Consider the following 10,147-nt stretch of genomic DNA (forward strand, 5'->3'; position numbering starts at 1 on the left):
TCTTTGTAGTTCTGTTCTGTGATTCTGTTCTATTCTGTGATTCTTTTAAGATCGATTTCGCAAAGGTTTCAGTTTAAAGTTTGCTCTCTGGTTTGTTGGTGTTTGCTTCCAGGCTTGGCTGGTTAAAAAGAAAAAAAAAAGACGGAGAAAAATGGAATAAGATTTAACGTGACTTATTTGCATTTTAGACCAAAAAGGGTGTATAAATGAAATCTAAAGCACCGCCCTCTTCACAGACATGAACAATTGAAGTGTGTATTCAGTGCAAATCATGCTTGTCCTTCCCCTTCAATGATTATTTTGCTACAAATCTGAAACTGTATTCCACTAATAAAGAGGGCTCATTGTTTCTGCTGGGCAGAGAAAAGGAAACTTAAGCATGGTGTGTGTGTGTGTGTGTGTGTGTGTGTGTGTGTGTGCGCGAGCGCTCTTGTTTGTTTGTTAAAAACCTGAGACTGTCCTCTGTTGCCTGTCTCTCACTTTGACTTTCAGTGTGATAGCCAGGCTGGTTTGGAAGCTTCATTAGGCAGCTACTAGCGCAGTTTTAATATGAGGTATGTTCTCAAGGTGAGCCAGGCAGCGATTTCCCTTCCAAGAACTGAATTGGGGATTATGTGCTTTGTAATAGGTGAGATCACAAGCGTGCCTCTCTAATTAGTGGAGACTTGGATTCTCTTCTGGGAACTGAGAATCAGGAACTGTGCTGTTGGAGAGAACAAAACTTCTGTGGTTTGTAAAAACTTTTTGCTTCTGAACGATCCTTGAATAATCCTTTGGTAATAGTGTAAGTGAGTCCTGGTGGCATGGTGGGCTACGAGTTGGAGCTGCTAACCACAAGGTCGGCAGTTCCAAACCACTAGCCCATCTACTTGACAAAGATAAGGGTTTCTACTTCAGTAAAGATTTAACAGCAGTTTGACCCTGCCCTACAGGGTTGCTGAGTTGGAATCTACTTGATAGCAGTAGGATTAAAAAACACCTTTTAAATAGTGTAAGTCATTTCTGTAAAGAGATATATATACATATGTATGTGTGTGTGTGTGTATATATTTGACTTGTAGGCGAGGCGATCCAGGCACACTGTAGAAGATTCAGTAGATCTAGATAGGTTGAGTATAAAGTGTTTCTCTCCAGGGTATCCTAAGGCACCCAGTTTCCCACCCCATGAACCGAGGTTACTAGCTCCATGTATATATCCTCCCAACTCTAAGCTAGGCTCACATAGACCTTTTGTATGCATTCTTTTCATTTGTTTTTTCACCGCGGAGAACTCAATGCGGATCCTCCTTTCTGCACCCTGTCTGTGCCCCACAGTTTACTAATTTATGGCAGTCTTCCTCTGTCAGCACCTAAAGACCTAGCTCATTCTCTCGCCCATTAAGGATGAAACATACCTTATTTAACCTCTTCTCTGTTGAGATGTACGCACACGGGAGGTTTCTAACATTTTGCTAGGAAATTACGGTAAAGCATTCGCTTCTGAGGTTTGTAAGTGACTTTGCATTATTCCCAGAGGCCCAAAGGCAGTAGCAACTTGCTTCTGCATGTTACATTCCAGGAAATAAATACCCCTGCTCTGCAATGGTCTCCCTTGCTTATTTTTTTTTTCCATAACTTCAGGGCGATCCATTAGGACGTTGGTGTTTTTGCTGTGAAGCATAAGCCATTGAAGGTTAGTAACTCAGTTATGTCCCCAGATTAATAATCACTTAGTTTCAACAAGAGAAATAAAAAGAGCAGATAGCTAGTGTCATGTCTAATCTATAAGAAATCTTCTTGTGCACTGGACATGTTGTGGGATAGGGAATGAAGGCTGTTGTCTTTGATTAAATTGACGATGAGGACAGTTTGTATTGCAAAAAATCTTGTTTGCCATTAGGCATTCAAACCTTTGTCTTCTGGGGATAATCGCCAGGTTCTCCCTATTTTAATGCTGCAGCCATATGGAGATGGGTTTTGCAATTTAAGACAAGGCCATTGATTACTCTTAAGGAGTGGATGCTTTTTAAGAAGCATTTTTGTTTTTGTTTTTTTTTAATGAAGATCTAGGGTCTCTTGTTACAGTACTTTAAAACCGGGAAAGAAATCGTACAAGTAATGCTAATGCTAAATATTGAGCCTAACCCATTATAAACTTTGAGCGGTAGCCAGTATTATGCTGCATTTCCATTATGCTTAGTTTTAAAAGATTATCACAGTGTACACTGTGATGGTCTCTTTAAAAAAAAACAGATTTGGAAAAAAAATGATCTAGCAAATCGTTGAGCATTTGAGTTGTCTTCTTTTTCCTTTGTTATTTGATAGCCTGGCATGGTGTGGTACAAAAGTCATCCAACTGTCTGTGTGTGTTCGTCTTCAGTAATTATTGGACATCTACCCCCCGTTAAAAGTTGCCTTGTTACCATGCAGAATGCATTTGAAAGTGGATTGTTGCAGATACAGTTAGGTTAAAATTGAGCACCCTGTCATTTCATCTCCCTTATGATTGATCCAGTTAAATTTGTTCTCATTTCTAATAGTTTCTGCTTTCGTTTCCGTGGAGGTTTTTCACTGATTAATTTTGTTCTTGTTAGCTTTATTTGCTGTTGTTTGTTTTTAATGTTTTTCTGTATATGTAATCCAGGGTCGGCCAATCTATAGACGCTAACTGGACTAATAGTTCCTTGGGGGTACGGCAGGGGAAGTTGGGAGGAAATGGGGAGCTGATAATGATGAGTACAAGAATGAAGAAAGTGTTCTAAAACATTGTGGTGATGATTGTACAACTCTTCTGGATGTGACTGACTCACGGAGTTGTGTGCTATGTGAACTATATGCCAATAGAACTGCCGGGAAGAGAAACAGTTACAATCTCAGAAACCTACAGGGGCACTTCTAGTCTGTTATAGGGTTACAGTGGGTTGGACTTGATGGCTCGCAGGGACAGAAAAGCACAGGGCTGTACTCAGGACAGGCAGACACTGCTGTCTGGAACAAGTCCACATTTTAGTGGAGGCGATGAACAAAAAGCAGAGATGAGAGCCACTAGGACAGGTAAGGATAGGTAGTGATGAGTCCTGGAGGAGTAGTCATCAGGGCCCCTCTGGGGCGAAGGTCTGGGCAGGGACCGCTGTTCGAGCGAGTAGCTGGAGAAGGCTGTCTGGAATGGAGAGATGCCGAATGAGAGGAAGAAGATAGCGTTTGTGAAGATCTGGAGGAAGAGTGTATCTGGCTGAAGGGAACAGCATGTGCAAAGGCCCTTACATGGGACTTTCACCCTATTCACAAGAGCCTTTGTCCTCACGTGCCTGAGGAACGGAGGGACTGCAGTGTGGCCCGAGTTTAGGACAGGGGATAAGGGAGAGTGGCAAAGGGAGCCCTGGGAACATGCCCTGCGTGTTTGCATGTCACGGGATGTTTACACATGTGAAGCCAGTCCTTGGCTGTGGAGGTTCTCCGTAAGAACAGGAACACGGCTGCTTGTCCGTGGCCTCCCCAGCGCCGGGGTCAGCCATGGTCACAAAGTGAGCTGGAAGCATGTGCACAGTAAGTGGGTCGTGAGAGAAATAACCTTGCCTGATGTTGGTCAAAATATTTTTCTTCTGGGGGCTCTTAATCAGCTTTCCTTCTCGCCACTGGCCTTGACCTTGCCCAGTCTCTTAGGCCAGTGGTTCTCAACCTTCCTAATGACATGACCCTTTTATACAGTTCTTCATGTTGTGACCCACCCCCAACCATAAAATTATTTTTGTTGATACTTCTCATAATTTTAATTTTGCTACTGTTATGAATCGGGCGACCCCTGTGAAAGGGTCGTTCGACCCCTAAAGGGGTCGCCACCCACAGGTTGAGAATAGCTGTCTTAGGCTGTTAACACCTTCCCTTCCTATGAAATTGAAAAAGAAGCCTTACCAACACCCCTTTTTAACAGTCGGTTGTAGTTCTGAGAGATTGACTCCATGTCAGTGGCTTAGCCATTTGCTCACGGGGACGCTTTCCAGGGGCCTTCGCTGCTGCTGCTGGTACTGTTGTCCTTCTTTGGGCCAGGTGACTGACAACTGTATTTTTTTGCAGGTACTTTTTATTTTCACTGGAAGATTGTGTGCATGTTCTATTTTGGGGAATATCCGGAACTTGTGGTATTTCCTCTTCCCAGCTTCCAATCTGTTGTCGTTCTAAATATATGTTCCTTTATGTTAACCGGGAGCTTGGGAAGTGAGTTTTGTGCCAAACAATTGTTATTAGGCATCCGATGAGAATCTTATCTTTCTCCTGACTGGCTTTTAGGCTTCTGTGCAGCATGGGCACTTTGTGATCTTGCAGACGGAATGCTTTTCGCTTACGTGTTTCTATTCTACTTGATCGGTACCTGAACTGAATAAGTTGCTCACATGTGATATAATTTTATCTTCCAGCGCTCATGACTTTTTGGTAGATGCTATGTAAAGGATTGCTTTGTACAGGTTGCTGTGAGTTGAGGTTTGGTTTTTGGTTTAAACCCTAGATGCCCTTCTGGTCCTGATACCTGCAGAGGAAACTCTTCTGGCAAATAGAAGAAGCACTTAGCTGGTTGTAGTCGATTGAGAAGCTTAGATGCTTGAGTTAAAGAACATCTACCAATTCCTTTATGTTTCCTTTACGTTTCCTCTGATGCAAGAATCCCTTGTTTATCTTGTTGCTTGGTTGAGTTGGCCCCATTGTACGTATGGCAGCCCCCCAATCAACGGAACATTGCCCAGTCCTGTGCCCTCCCCATGACAGGTCGTGGATTGCTCAGATGTGAGCCAGAGGGTTTCCAGTGGCTAATTATCTGAAGTGCGTTGATAAGCCTTTCTTCCTAGTCCATCTCAGTCTGGAAGCCCAGTATCATGACAACTCACAAGCCCCTGCACAGGAATGCACCCGAGACAGGAAATCTGCCGTGGAACCACTGGTGTTTAAAGTACTAACACACATTCTTACTAGTCAGGTGCTGCTGTGAGGAACACTGGCTTTATCAGACACTGGTTTACAGTTTACAGTTGGAAATTGAGGGAAACCTGTTTCTGGGTGAATTATTCATGTGTATTTGCACAGAGCTGAGAAAATCTTGGCTCTTACTCATTCGTCTAATTTAGGACCAATAGGGAGGAGAAATTGGAGCCCTTCTACAAGAAAAATCAACTGTCAGTTGTGAGTCAATGCTGACCCATAGCTAACAATGTTATAGGACAGAGTAGAACTGCCCCAGTGCATGATTTCTGAGACTAAATCTTTGCAGAAGTAGAAAGCTCATCTTTCTCCCAAAAGAGCAGCTGGTGAGCTCAAACTGCTGGCCTTGTGGTTAGTAGCTGTAGTAGTTAGGGTACTTTAGAGAAACAAATCCACAGAAACTCGTGTATAAGACAGAGTTTTATATATAGGTTAAGTGTGCATCAAGAAAACATCCCAACCCAGTGCTGCCCAAGCCTACAAGTCCAACATTAACCCATATGTCCAACACCAATCTACAAAGTCCTCCACCTCACAAAACAGGCAATGATGCCGACTGCAGGAGGAAAGCAGAGTCAGTGAATGTATAAGCATCTCAGCACTGGCAGGGGTCTCCACACGGCTGCTTCAGCACCCAGGGGTGCATCGGGGTAGGTCCATGTGGTTTCTCCTTGGGGACATCTTGTAGGAAGTCAGTCTTGCAAGCTGAAGCAGGGAACTGCTAAGGCAGCTGTACCCTGGTGCAACCATCACAAAGCAAGAGACCCGAGAACTGGAAAGGCGAGGCTCATGGAGACATTTATCCCTCTGCCCTTCAACTAATCCCACATGTGTTTATCGGCCAGGTTGGCACAGTAAACCACCTCAGTAGCCCATTGCATAGTTACTACGCCAGCAGGGCCTCTTCACCATGTGAGGGGGCTTCAAACAATTTGAGGAAAAGTAGAGTTAAAGAGGATGGATTTTTTCCAATGACTTTTTGAAGCCCTTTCCTATGTGCGTAGGAGCCGCCCATGGGCAGAGGTTAACTGTTCGAAAGCAACTGTTCCACAGAGAAAGATGCTGCAATTGGCTCCCACAGATACGTTCAGCCTTGGCAACCCTCTGCCTCCCACGTTGGGGCTGGTGGTTTTGGACTGTTGACCTTGTGGTTTGCAGCCCAACATGTAACCACTGCACCACAAGGCCTCAGAAACCCGACATTGGGTCACTTTGAATTGAAGTGGATTGCCTGGATGGCAGTGGGGCCTGGGAGTTGAATTGGGAGAAGACAGAAGCTGGAGGTGAGCCTTGCCACCTGGGCATCAGGGCGGCTGCCCCTGTGCCACACCAGTGTGCCGCAGTGGAGCTGGGCGCTGGCTGATCCATCCTGCAGGCCTGCAGACCCAGCCCCAAACCAACGAGGCCATGTTTCCCGTCATGCCTTGGCGTTTACAGTGCGGCAGACAAGACCGCGTTAGAAGCAGCCTCGAAGAAATTTAAAGCTGGGAGCGCAGATCCTCGGCCACCTGGGACGTTGTCCTCTACTTTCTCCTTCGAAGGTGCTGGTTCACCCCAGATTTTCTGTAGAGGTTAAATTGGTGCTCTGGGAAGAGCCCAGTTCTCGTTTTGTGAAAAAATTAACAATTTTTTTTTCTAAATTGGAAAACTTGGGTGAGTCCTAGAAAATGAAGCCTTCAAACACCAAAGAAAGTAGAGGCATTGAAAGCCAGAAGCGCACACCCCTTCATCTTGTGATTTTTCTGGGGCTCACAGATTTACCTAAGAGCCTGAGCACTAGTGCCGTCATGTCATCCAGACCTGCTGATAATTAACTGCAGGGTTCTCCCTACTGCCCAGCAACTCAAGGGCAGAGTCTGGGAGGCTCAAGAGGACTCCGCATTGGCCGGGAGTGGGCTCTCAGTCGTTGAGGAAATGAGTCTCTTAGAGCTTTGTGAGAACATCAGACTGGCAGTTTCACTATATTGTTAGCAGTTATAAAATTGTGAAGAGCAAAATAATCCAGGAGAGTTTCCTTTTTAAAAGTAATGTGTGCTGCTGTTAAATGATTAAACCCAACCTTAGCTGGACAGGCCATGCAGGAGCAAGGAATGCTTCCTTGATAGATTGGCCCCCTTCAGAGCACGATCTTGCCATTATTCTTTTAAATTCAATCTGTAGCCATCTGTTGTCATTAAAGTTTTATGCTTCGTGCTTGAAACCACATGTATTTATGAAGTCATGCATTTGCTGTCTGCCTTTACTGCCATTTGCCTGCATGTGTTTTATAAATAGTTGCACTGTTTTTAAAAACAGCAGGGTTATTTAGGAATTGGATTGTTTGAATACAAATCCAGCCAGTGGGAGAGCTTGAAGAATTGTCACTTGCAAATGCTACTGTTGGATGCCTAAACTGTTACAACTCTCCAGGAGGGCAATTTTGTATTACTCATCAAAAGCCTCAAAAATGTACCATGCCCCTTAGTCAGGCATTTCCACCACTAGGAATTTAAACTAAGGGGAAACAATTAGGCATGTGCACAAAGACGAATCTATAGCAGTGGTTTCCGCCCACACAGCGCATGTTGACCCCACACTCCTGTTGGTGATATTTCTCCCTCACAGTGTTTCTTAACTTGGTGTGAACTTGGTATGTCAGATTGGTGTTGGCGGCGGCAGGAGTGGGGGTGGGGGTGGGTGGTCTGTGTGTGTGTGTGTGTGTGTGTGTGTGTGTGTGTGTGTGTTGCTTCTCTGAGACTTGGGAAAAAGTTACGTCCAGGTTCTGGTGACCTACACACACCCCTTCTGCTTTGCAAATTTTTAGAGACAATGTAAATGCTCAGTAATAGGAGGTTGATTAAATGCCCACGTAATTAAATGCTGCTACTTTACAAGGGAATATTATTGATTTGGAAATTTTCCTCAAATTTGTAAATTTAAAAATTGTGCGAATTAATCCATTTATAAGCTTACTTGTAGTTTTCACTAGTATTCTGTATATCTCTAGGTTATAATGTCCATGCGATGACTACACAGAACTCACAGACAAAATAATGATTTATTTTAGAAGTTGACAAATTGTAATACCAGTGAGAAATGCGCAGGGTTCAGTTGTTTATCAAGACATGTGACAGTCTTCTTTCAGGTCTTCTAATAAATGCCCAAAGGGCCACACAACTCAGCTGTAAGCCTCCCCCCAAAGGCATTTGGTTGGCTCAAGCTCATTCAGCAAGCCCAACTTCTCCAAATAAATGCTTAGAGGCACCCCACTCTGAAAACCATCCTCCTGTACAAAAGCACTCACCTTTACTTCCTCCGTGTCTTGTGAAGTCACTCTACCCCATGCTTTGGCTTGTCTGTTGTGTTGCTGATGTTACACCTGTCTTCTGGATCCAGGAGGTTCATTGTGCAAGGATCTCAGGTCCACAGGACACACTCTACTCCGGGCCCTTCCTAGTAATGAGATCCCTCCTCCTGCTTCTCAGAGGGCTCATTTTATACACAGGACCGCATGCTAGGGAATCCTGTTGGCAATTACCCATAGGTGAATCCTATCAGTATCTTTTCACTTACCTTCGTCCCAGACCCATGCAGGGAAAGGTCATTTAGTGGGAGTTAGAGACTTTGGCTGGAAAAGCCACATTACATACCTCACTGCCCCCTGGAGACCCCCACCCCCCTCTTTTTTTGAGAGAGAGGGAGGGAGTATGAGAAAGAAAATGTTAAGTGTATAATCAGTTTATTGTGGAGGGAACTGTTTGGAAGATTGTACACCAGATGTTAGGTGAGATTAACTAGGTGGTGAAAGTACATGTGACTGTTCCTCTCTCCTTTCCTGAAGCCCTACAGATAGAACACATCGTGCGTTGGGCGAAGAGCCCATCCCTTCTTACTGGTTGCGTGCCCTTTTCCTGAGCTGTGGAATGGAAATAACAATAATCCAGCTCACTGGACCAGCAGATATGAGAACCAAACCAGACCTATTACCATAGAGCCAATTCTGACGCATGAAGACCCCATGTAGTGTTTCTGAGACTCATCTTTCCCCTGTGGAGTGGCTGGTGGCTTGGAACTGCTTTGAACTGTGGTTAGCAAATCAGTGCCTAACCTATGGCATCCCAAGGGCTCCTTATATGTAGGTGGACCAAAACTGAAAACTCACTGCTGTCAAATCAGTTCCAACTCCTAGCAACCCTCTAGGACAATAGAACTGCCCCCTTTGGGTTTGTGATAGTGGAAATCTCTCCAAGAGCAGAAAGCCTCATCTTTCTTCCATGAAGCAATCACTGGTGGGTTTGAACTACTGCCCTTGCAGTTAGCAGCCCACAGTGCTGCTATTCAGTACACCACAAGGGCTCCTTTCTTGTAGTATAGTGCTTGATGCTGTTCCCTTGATGCTAGTGATTGCTGTGGTGATTGAGGCCAGCTGCCTTAGTTTGGGCTCTCTAGAGGAGTAAAACCAGCGAGGCCTGTATATAAGTAAATAGATGTACCAGGAAACCAGGACTAGGGAGTTGATTCTGACTCATAGCGACCTTATAAGACAGCGTGAACTACCTCACAGGGTTTCTCAGGCTATATATTTTTTGGAAGTAGGCTACTGCCTTCCTGATGAATGCCTGGTGAGGTCAAACTGCTGAGCTTTCTATTTGCAGCTAAGCATTTTAACCACTGTGCCACCAGGGCTGTGTGTGTGTGTGTGTGTGTGTGTATTGAGAGAGGGAGAGGGAAAGGACCTGGTGGTGCAGTTGGCTAAGTGCTTGACTCCTAACTGAAAGGATGACGTTTCAAACCCACCAGCACGCCTTCTCAGGAGAAAGATGTTGGCAATCTGCTTCCATTAAGATGTAGAGGCTTCTCAGAAGCAACAAAGCCCACATGGAAGAAGCACAGCAGCCTGTGTGATCACGAGGTGCCGAAGGGATCAGGTATCAGACATCAAAGAACAAAAATTCATATCATTGTAAATGAGGGGGGAGTGTTGAGTGGAAACCCAAAGTCCATCTGTAGGCAACCGGACATCCCCTTATGGAAGGGTCTCAGGGAGGAGACGAGCCAGTCAGGGTGCAGTGTAGCAACGATGAAACATAAAACTTTCCTCTAGTTCCTAAATGCTTCCACTCCTCCACCCCACACCCATCATGATCCCAGTTCTACCTTACAAATCTGGCTAGACCAGAAGATGTACACTGGTACAGATAGGAACTGGAAACACAGG

This window comes from Echinops telfairi, unplaced genomic scaffold (assembly GCF_000313985.2).
Source record: "Echinops telfairi isolate 266 unplaced genomic scaffold, ASM31398v2 ScPeMD7_7469;HRSCAF=8507_1, whole genome shotgun sequence".
NCBI classification, from domain to species: domain Eukaryota; kingdom Metazoa; phylum Chordata; class Mammalia; order Afrosoricida; family Tenrecidae; genus Echinops; species Echinops telfairi.